We start from the raw sequence: 10,696 nt of genomic DNA, 5'->3' as shown, positions 1-10,696 counted from the left end.
AGCCTGGGAGCATGGGGTCCGCAGCACACAATCCTGGAGCCTGGGAGCCTGGGAGCCTGGGGTCCGCAGCACCCAAGCCCGAGCCTGGGAGCCTGCGAGCCTGGGAGCCTGGGGTCCGCAGCACACTAGCCGGCGCCTGGGAGCCTGGGAGCCTGGGAGCCTGGGGTCCGCAGAACATGAGCCCGCGCCTGGGAGCCTGGGAGCCTGGGGTCCGCACCACCCTAACCCGCGCCTGGGAGCCTGGGAGCCTGGGAGCCTGGGGCCCTCAGCTCCCGAGCAAACGCCCGGGAGCCCGGAGACTGGTTTACAGCAACTCTCGTGTCTTCGGGAGGGGGTTTCATAAAGTGCCGCTTTTTTGGCTTGAGAGTCTGCTAACAGGTTACCGGTGGCTACTTTACTCCCATCCCTGCTGTGCCCTTTGCAATGCATAACCGCTACTTCTTTAGGACAATAGATAGCAGTTAAAAGTCTCTGGATCTCTCTGAAATGCTTAATAGGTTCCCCTGTTGCTGTTTGAAACTGTCTTTCTTTCCATACTGCAGCATGAGCATGCAAAGTCAAATAAGCATACTTAGAATCAGTGTAGACATTTACTCGCTGCCCTTTGCTTAACTCTAGAGCTCGGGTCAGAGCCACAAGCTCCGCTAACTGGGCGCTGGTTTCCTGGGGGAGAGATTTTGCTTCTAAAACCTGTTCAGCCGTCACCACAGCATAACCTGCTTTACGCTTTCCATCCCGAACAAAAGAACTGCCATCTGTAAATATTTCCATGTCAGGATTGTCTAATGGGGTATCCATTAGATCTTCCCGAGCTGCATAGTTTAAAGTTAGAAATTGGGAACAATCGTGATCAGGTGTTTCATCTTCCTTCTCAGGAAGGAAAGTAGCAGGATTTAAATTTCTACAAACTTAAAGCTTAGTTACTGGTCCTTCTAACAACAGTGACTGATATTTAAGAAGCCTACTGTCTGTCATCCAAATGTTAACCTTAGAATTTAAGATTCCACTCACATCATGAGAAGTCAGTACAGTAAGGTTTCGTCCAGTAATTATTTTTAAAGCTTCAGGTGCTAATAAAGCAGCTGCCCCAATTACTCTTAGGCAGTGGGGCCACCCACGTGCAATTACATCTAATTCTTTGCTTAGATAAGCAATAGGTAGCTGGTGAGGCCCCCGGGGTTGTGTCAAAACTCCCAAGGCCATACCTTTCCTTTCAGTGACAAACAAGTTAAATTCTGACCCTGTGGGCAAACTCAAAGCTGGAGCTTGCAGGAGAGCAGTCTGAAGAACCTTAAAAGCCTTTTGAGTATCTGGAGACCAAACCAGTTTGTCAGTTTGGGCCTGCTGAGTTTCAGCTATAAGTTTATATAAAGGCCGGGCAAGTTCTCCATAACCCGGAATCCAAATACGACAGTAGCCTGTGATTCCCAAAAATCCTCTCAATTGCCTTAAAGTCATAGGTAGGGGATGGTTTAGTATAGGTTTAATTCTCTCGGGGCCTATGGCCCTAGTCCCTTCTGATATGATTAGGCCCAGATATCTAACAGATTGTTGACAAAGCTGAGCCTTTTCTCTTGATGCCTTGTAACCGCAGCCTGCCAGAAAGTTTAAGAAATCTTCTGAGGCTCGTGAACAAGCTTCCTCTGTCTCAGCACAGAGCAAAATATCATCTACATATTGTAACACTACTGCTTTAGAGCTATTAAAGTTTTGTAGATCCCGTGACAAACTTTGTCCAAATAAGTGGGGACTGTCACGAAATCCCTGGGGCAAAACTGTCCAGGTTAACTGAGAAGCTGGCTGAGTAGGGTCTTCAAAGGCAAATAGAAATTGACTTTCCTCTGCCAAAGGCACTGAAGAGAAGGCATCTTTTAAATCAATTACTGAAAAATATTTGGCTCGTTCAGGAATTTCAGACAGTAGCGTATAAGGATTAGGCACCACGGGGTGTAAAGGAACCACAGCCTCATTTATTATTCGTAAATCTTGAACTAATCTCCACTTATCATTTGATTTTTTTACACCCAAAATAGGAGTGTTGCATGGACTGTTACAGGGAACTAATAGTCCCTGCTCCTTTAAATTTTCAATGATGGGTTTTAACCCTTCCTTAACTTCAGGTTTCAGTGGATACTGCTTCTTATGTGGGAATAAGTGTGGGTCTTTGGAGCTTGACAACTACAGGAATAGCATTTTGTGCTCGACCCACAGATTTTCCATCAGCCCATACTCTAGGATTCACATTTTCTTCAACTAAAGGGAGAGAAAGGGAGGGCTCCATATTCATGAAAACAGAGGCATGGACCTTGCTCAGTATATCTCTCCCCAAAAGGGGTGAGGGTGATTCTGGCACGATAAGAAACTCGTGTGAAAATAGCACAGAATCCCAGTTGCACGATAGAGAATAACTGAAGTAATACCTTTTGGCTCGTCCAGACAGTCCCATTACGGAAGCGGATCGGGAAGAAAGTGGGCCAGGGGCTTCAGTAAGCACGGAGTAAGTTGCCCCAGTATCTAAAAGGAAATTGACGGATTGGCCTCCCACCGTTATCAATACCCGGGGTTCCTCAGGTGTAATTAGGACGGGAGCTTGTGTGGGGACCCCCGGGCACCTTCAGTCCTGATTGTCTTGAGAGTCAGACCCCTGAGACCTACACCTCTGGGGGCAGTCTCTCCTCCAGTGTGGTCCCTTGCAGACCGGACATGGAGCCGGGGGCGGCTCAGACGCCTGAGGGCAATCCCGCTTGAGATGCCCCTCCTTTCCACAGCCATAGCAAGCCCATCCCTTTTCACCTGGGTCCCTCTGGGCATTTTTCTCAGGCTGTTTAAGAACGGTTTTCATAGCCATTGCGAGGGCTTCCGCCTTTTCCTTCGTCTTTCTCTGCCTTTCTTTCTTTTCCTCATATTCCCTACCATAATAGACTGTCTGAGCCAGTTGTAACAGATTATCTACAGACTGATTTGGTCCATACGCCCGTTTTGATAACTTACGGCGAATATCTGGAGCCGACTGAGTGAGAAATCTATCCTTTAAGATCACTTTCCCCTCTTCACTTTCGGGATCAATCTCAGTGAATCTGCGAAGGGCTTCTCTCAGTCTGTCTAGGAATTTACCAGGAGCTTCCTTCTCTTCTTGTTCTATGTCTGCCAGTTTGCCATAGTTTAAAGGCTTAGAACGCGCCTGCCTGAGTCCTTCAAGAATACATCTGACAAAATGACTCTGATCCCATCTTCCTTTAGCAGTGTTAGAGTCCCAGTCTGGTTCTGTAGCTGGGACCGCCTGACTCCCAGTGGGGAGGGCAGTCATCTCGTCCTCCCTCTTTCCCACTGATTCATTACCAAGCCATTCATCTCCATAAGCAACCGCTTTACCCAAAACTCGAGGCTTTGAGTCGGCAGTCAACGTTTGTCCCAAGATATACATCACATCCTTCCAAGTAAGGTCATAATGCAGAGTAACACCTTTAAAAGCTCTAATACACTCTAATATACACTACTTCTACCCAATTCCCTTGCTTTTTACAGAACTGTTTTAATTGTAAAACAGTATTATACTTAAGAGACCCTCCAACTGGCCACCGTTCGCCATCCTCCAGTGGGTACCGCGGCCATGCAGTATCACATAGGAAGACCAGGTGTGTCTTCTTTAAGCCCTGGGGATCACATCTATCCCAGTTTTGCAGGATACAGTTCAAAGGAGTGAGGCTGGAATTGTTAGCTCCCATCTGTGAGAGAGAAAAAAAGCGACCAGCGCCATTTTTCTACCGGAGGCGTCCCTCCCTGCTCTAGATGGGGGTGTAGACAGACATTACACCAAAAGCTTTTCCTTCCTGGTCGGACTTAGTCTGTCCCTTACCGACGCAGGCGTCACACTCGTCCCTCCCGGTTCTACCACCGAGACGGGGTGGGGATGCACCCAGGGTAGACCTGATGGCATCCCTGACTGACGTCCAGCTCTTCACCTCACTTGCCTCTGATGCCACCCAGGGTGCAATCAGAGTAACCTTCCGGAATGCCTCCCAAGCCAAGACCTCTGGGGGACACATTCGTCACCTGAGTGCCTGTGCACGACCCGGAGTATATTCCTGACCACAATAAGACTGATACAAACATGAAACTGAGATGTTCCTTCCAAGAGTCACCACACCGGTATAAGAGCCTCCTCTGCTCCAGTAAGAGCCAGTGTTACCAAAAGAAAAAAACCATTGCAGTTCCAATCCAAGTAACCTTTAACATCAGAGAAGCTCTGGGAGTTAGAGCTCCATCTAGCTTCCAAACTTTCCATGCCTAGCGAGGCTAGGCGCTTCCTAACTACCAATCCAAGTTTGAGACCTAGACCACAGTAGAGTAGCAACATAGGTTACAAGTCTCTTGAAAGCCTAAGATCCGAGAGATAAGGTTAGTACTTTTAATTCCCAAGGAGTTATGAAATGGTCAGAGACCGAAAAGTTTGACCGAGAAAAAAGAGTTCGGTCCACATGCTTTGCCCGTTTCTGGCCGGCTCCCAAAGGGGACACTGGTTGCCTCTTGGCATTGGCAGGTCGGTATAAACCCCCGACAAGTTTCTGCCATAAGCCTTATGAGGTCGCCGAGGAAGCGCAGAGCAGGGCCTTTCATTCATTCACACAAGCACACCTTAGAGTTAGTAAAGAACAGCGGAAAACGTGTTCGCTAGGAGAACAAAGAAGTAGAGCTCCAAGCATCCTTACCTTGTCCTGAAGGATCCCGGACGAGCCCTCAAGATGAAAGGTTGTTGCTGAACGATAAGACGCGGGATTCTTGGCCTCCGGAGGAGACGAATTCAATCCGGGGCCAGAGACGAGGCTGGATCGCTCAGAGCTTTTGTGTAATAAAGTTTTATTAAAGTATAAAGGAGATAGAGAAAGCTTCTGACATAGGCATCAGAAGGGGGCAAAAGAGTACCCCCCTCCTAGTCTTTAGCTGTATGGTATATAGTCACTCACAGTCTGTTAATGAAAAGAAAGGAATGTCATAAAATCTAGAATGGCACCAGATAATTCATCCCAGGCCATAAAACTATTGACTTGCACCTTGTACCAACAAATAGCTTCGTTTACATAGATTAGGGGAACAATACCTGAACAAGTAAGTTAGGCCCTTTGGCGGAACCAACTTGAAGATGGAGTCTGGGGTTCATTAACATAGCTTAAGACAACATTTCCATACGAAAAAGAAATGTATTGGTTAACTCAAGGTTTGGGAGTAGTTAGCTTTAGGTGAGACCAGGTGTCATGGCCACACAGAATGTTAGGAGAAACCTCCTTTTAATTTTGTATAGAGAAGGAAAAACAGATCGCTGGTTTGTTCTTTTTGTTATAGCCACGCTTTCCGGGAAACAGACTCACTCAGAAGGACAATGCAGATAGTGGAGTGCAGTTTATTACACCGGCGGGCCCAAGGCAGAGTCACCTCTTAGCCAAGGACCCCGTCCAGCATTTGTGAAAATCTTTTATACCCCATGTGTACGTGTCCAAACCCACCACCTCAATTCCCTTGAGACTTACATAAACAAAGGCAGGGTAAATACAACTACAATAACCCCATCATTCCCGTGTTATGTGTTCAAACAGTCAATAATCAATCAGCCTGCAGTTACATTCCAAACAGTTAATAACCGATAAGCCTGTGCTTACATTCTGATAGATAGTGTCAGGGGTGATTAGTGTCTCTTTTCTCTTAGGCGATGAGTAACCTGGATATGATCTTCAAGGTTCCCCTGTCCGGAGGGGGTCTTATCCTTCCATTGTCGTTCCCACAGGCACTAAGCAGAGAGTTCAGAGTCCACTGGAGAGGCAGCCGAGCACGATCAGCACGGACAGGCCTGAGATGGAGTCCAGGCCCTATGAATTCCTTCTTCATTCCCCCCTCTTGATGCTCTTAGTTTCCATAACGAGCATCATTTATTGAGATATATTGTACCTTAGCCCTCCTGCCACCCATATGAGAGAATGCTATCAACCTCTGGGTTACAAAATTCACAAGACATTATAGGAAGCAGGGCCCACAGAGCAGTATGATTAAGATTACTATAACAACAGTTACAATGGTTTTCTACCAGTCTCCCTTTACCCAGGAGAGAACTGAAGTCCAAAAGGGAATATTTTCATTAGACATGGCTTTCACTTGATTTTTCATATCCTTCAAGGCAGTAGATACATTTTCAGACAGGTCAGGGATATACACACAACATTTAACTTTAATTACGGTGCAAGTCCCTCCTTGGGCTGCTGTGAGTATGTCTAATGCCATCCTATTTTGAATTACTGCCTTCCTCATCTGAATTTGTTTCTCATTCAAAGCTTGAATGGCTTTTGTACTGTCTAAGAGGGCCTGTTTAGTGAAATTAGTTAAGGCCTCTACTTTAACCATGATATCCGTTGTCCCTACAGAGGGTACAAACAAGGCAGCAAGATAGTCATACCATTGGAACACAGATCGTGTCCATTTTACATGCAGATAAGGCGGGTTTACTGGAGGCTGGTGCAGGCTAGGCTTAATTCTGCCATGGGCGAAAGCAAATCTTAATGTGCAACGCCACACCCAGCCAACTGGTAACCATGGCCATAAGTTAAGCCCACAGAGCCACTGGGTCCCATTGGGGGCTACCCAGCACATTCCAGGATTATATTTCCAGTCGGAAACAGGTCACTGAACAGATTGATTGGGGTGATAGGTAACTTCCAAGATTTGTTTACATTGTTCAGGGGGTAAATAACCCATATATTTTAATTCTTTTGGGTCTAGGGGGTGGTCTCCAAATCTAACTTTCTTTTTTTTTTTTGTTCCCAGCAAATAGTAGCAGGGGTAATCAACTGTCCTTTCTCAGGAGTCATCCAGAAATGTTCATCCCAGACCTAGTAGTATTGCTCAAGGTACCGGGAGGCCTGTCCCCCTTTTGTAAAGAACACTTCTCCTTTTTATTTTTCACATATGAGGTATAAGCCTTTGTTACTTCTGTAAGGCTGGTGCTCATGTTAAATGTAACCCTATGTCCCTGGCCCATTGATGGCTTCTTTTTACACCAGGAGAGCAAAGACAGGTTATGGCTGGAGAGAGGAACAGAGTGGCGATACCCACCAGGGGAGTCTGTCCATTACTGACAGGGGCATAGCCCCACACACCCAACAGTTGGCAGAGTTGTGGCCCACGAGATGAAGACGTTGTCCTGTGCAGGAGCAGTGGTCAGGTTCAGAATTGCGTTGATGAGGCCGAGCAGCAGGAGTCGTTTACCCAGCTCCATCCTGTAGAGGGCTCGTCCGGGACCTCGTTTTCTTCTTTCTCCTCAGAATGATCTTGGTTTCCCGTGGGTCGGTGGGGTCCTTCTGGGTGGTACACTTGGCGTCCTCCGGGTCAGCGTGGTATGCCTTCTTTGCTCTGGTGTGATGGATCAAGGGACAATACCTGCAACTTTAACTGCAGTAGGGGTAGTTAGAATAACATAAGGGCCCTTTTACCAAAGGGCTAGCAAATCATGTTCCCAATCTTTGACCCATGCTTGGTCACCAAGTGTAAACTCATGAATCTGTTCCCCAAGGGGGAACGGCACCCTTTCTTGTACAAACTTAGTTACCCAATTTATTACCTTACCCAGTTCCATCTGCTGTGAAATCTTATCCCCCCTTACCTGAGGCAAATTTGTTGACACCTGTTTTATTATGGGAGGAGGCCTCCCATACACAATTTCGTATGGAGAATAGCCTTGGGACTGTGGGGTCATCCTGAGTCTGAGCAGAGCCGTCAGAAGCAAGTCCACTCAGGAGCAGTCAGTCTCTTTAAGTGTCTGGTTGGTTCATTCCACTATCTCAGAACTCTGGGCCTATATGCAGTGTGCAGTTTCCATTTGATGTTTAAAGTTTTGCTTACTTGTACTAAATCAGCTGCAAAAGCCGGGCCATTGCCTGATCCAATGCTGGTAGGAAATCCAAATCTGGGAACCATTTTCCTAAGCAGCCACCAGGCTACTTCTGATGCTCTTTCAGTCCAGGTAGGAAAAGTTTTTACCTATCTCAAGAATGCACATACCATGACCAGCAGATAATGGTAGTGTCGGTGAGGTTTCATTTTAGTGAAGTCCACTCCCAGGTGTTCAAGGGGCAGCATGCCTTTCAGGTGAATACCCAGAGGATTTTGTCTGAATACCCGAGAGGCAGCATTAACCTGTGAGCAGACAGCATGGCCTAGGTGGGTCGCTTGGTGTGTTTGGCTTACCAGAGTGTGTGCCAGCTCCTCTGGTACCAATAATTTGTCACCTGACAATTCCCACCATCTCTTTTCAGTCTTGATGGCCCCTTCTGCTCTGGCTAACCCAACAGCTGTTGTCTTTGTTTTATCATGCGAGTGCCATCAGTATATAAGACCCAATTAGGGTCTCGAACCTTGAGCCCTTTTTTAAAACAAACCCCAGATACCTTACCTCCTCTTTGTAGATTGTGCCTTCTCTTTCAACACCCGGTAATCTGCTTTCATCAACAGCTGGAGCAGTGCATTTGTCCCTTTCTAGCATTTTTCCTTGGTCTCAGGCAGCCAGCAGCAGGTCATCTCCATATTGTAGGAGCTGACATCCATACTCTTCCGGATGGAATGAGTTCAGATCAGAAGCCAAGGCTTCCCCAAAGATGGCTGTGGAGTTAGCCTTTGTTATCTGGTGCTCCCGACTGGATCTTCCCATTCAAAGGCAATTATGGGCTGTGATGCTGGGGCGAGGTGTACGCAGAAGAAGGCATCCTTGAGATCTAGGCAAGTGTAAACTTTAGTCCTCGGCGGAAGGAGGCTAAGCAAGGTATAGGGGTTTGGAACAGTGGGCTGTAAAGTCACAGTAGCCTGGTTGACTAGCCTGAGATCTTGTACAGGCCTATAGTCCTGTCCTCCTTCCCTTTTGACTGGCAGGATTGGCGTATTCCAAGCCGACTGGCACTCTACTAGAAGGCCTGCTTGTTTCAATCTATTGATGTAGGGCAATATGCCAGCTCAGGCTCCATCCATATCGGGTACCGGTGCCCTCTAACTGGGATGGTACCTGGATTGAGTCCCATTATCACTGGGGCGTGATGTTCAGCCAGCCTGGGGGGAGGGGGGGTTGTCTTCCACCCAGACCTCAGGGAACAATTGAGTTAGCTCTCTCATGCTCTTCCGGCCCACCCGGCTCTGCCTTCAGGGGCTCATGCAACCTCCACTCATCTTGGGTTGGCACTGAGAGAGAGGGCAAATAAGTCATAGAGTCCGTCCAGAAGGTGGGCCTCTTCTCAGGGGAGAAAGTCACCTGTGCTCCTAGTTTGGAGAGCTCTCCTCCCAACAGGGGTACTGGGCACTCAGGAATGTCACTTGGTGTCCCCCCTCCATCTGACATTTTCTGGGCTGGCAAAACGATTTAATCATCTCTTCTCCCGACACCCCAGTTACAGCGGTAGTCTTTTTGGACAGTGGTGCCACAGGTTTTGTTACTACCGACAGTTCTGTTCCTGTATCCACCATGAAGTCAATGTTTTGGTCCCCCACTTTTACGGTTACCATGGGCTCTCAGGGACCTGATATCTCTGAGCCCTGGCAGCCCTAGTTAATTTCCAAGTCAGCAAGCCCCACAACTGCGGGAGCTTCCTCTTCCCTCCTTGCCTTAGGGCATTCATTCTTCCAGTGGCCAAAAGCATGCACCGGGCACATTGGTTTGGCTGTAACGGGGACCGGGGCCTCCCTTGGGACCGTTGAAGGACTGTCCTGTCCCTGGGGCAGATGAGGTTTTCTGGAGGGCCCAAGATAGACTTTCCCAGAGCAGCAGCTAGCACTGTAAGTCTCTTGTCTGTTCTCTTTTATTCCCTCCGGCTCTCTGGCAGAGCGCAGTCTCTGCTTAATTCCAACGTCTCCCTCCCCCTCTTGTCAGTACTCACCGGGAGAGGCAGGTATAGCTTGGGCGGTTCGGTTGGAGCCGGATCCTGGCAGTGTTGGCCAGAGGCTTCTGTCACCGGGATCGGAGCCTGCCCAAACGGAGGCTCTACGAACTCCGGGAAAGCTGGCGGAGGAGCAGTGGCTGTTGCAGAAACTTCACCTGGCCCTGGATCGGGCATTAAGGCAGCCTCCGGTCCTGGTGAAGCACTGGGAGGCAGGCGTGTCATTATCCAGCATGGGGGAGGGGTCAGGTCATCCCCGTCCAAATCCTGTAGAATTTCCTTTTTTATCATCAGTCAATTTTTGTGCCATTAATATTTTTCCCTTTCCCTTCTGGATACAGAACCTTGTCCAAGTAGGAGGGTCTTTAGCTAACCCTAGCCATGAGTCAATAGATGGATATTGATCCAGGTGTCCTGGCTCGCCTGTGACTACTGTGTAGACTGCTTCCATTATTTTTAAGTTCACGGTGTTCTCTGGTGGCCATCCTGCTCCCATTGGGGTCCATTCGACCTCACAGAGTATGTGGAGGCAGTTAGGCTTCATCTTCACCCCATAGTCTCCTCCTAATCCCTTCTTTAAATTTTTAATCATGCACTCCAATACAGTTGCCTTAGATTCACTTTCCCCCATCTCGCTTACCTTCTCGGACCTTCTTCTACTTTTCCTTTTCGTTCTGTCTACGAAGTTCTCAGTACCCTATGTACTTCTCATATTTCCACTCAGTGACACTTAAATTGCCATTCTGCCTCCTTTCTAATTGGGGAGAGAAGAGCCTTACCTGCCAGACCCCAGA

Source organism: Muntiacus reevesi, chromosome 7, assembly GCF_963930625.1.
Source record: "Muntiacus reevesi chromosome 7, mMunRee1.1, whole genome shotgun sequence".
Lineage (NCBI taxonomy): Eukaryota > Metazoa > Chordata > Mammalia > Artiodactyla > Cervidae > Muntiacus > Muntiacus reevesi.
This window is presented reverse-complemented; position numbering follows the sequence as displayed.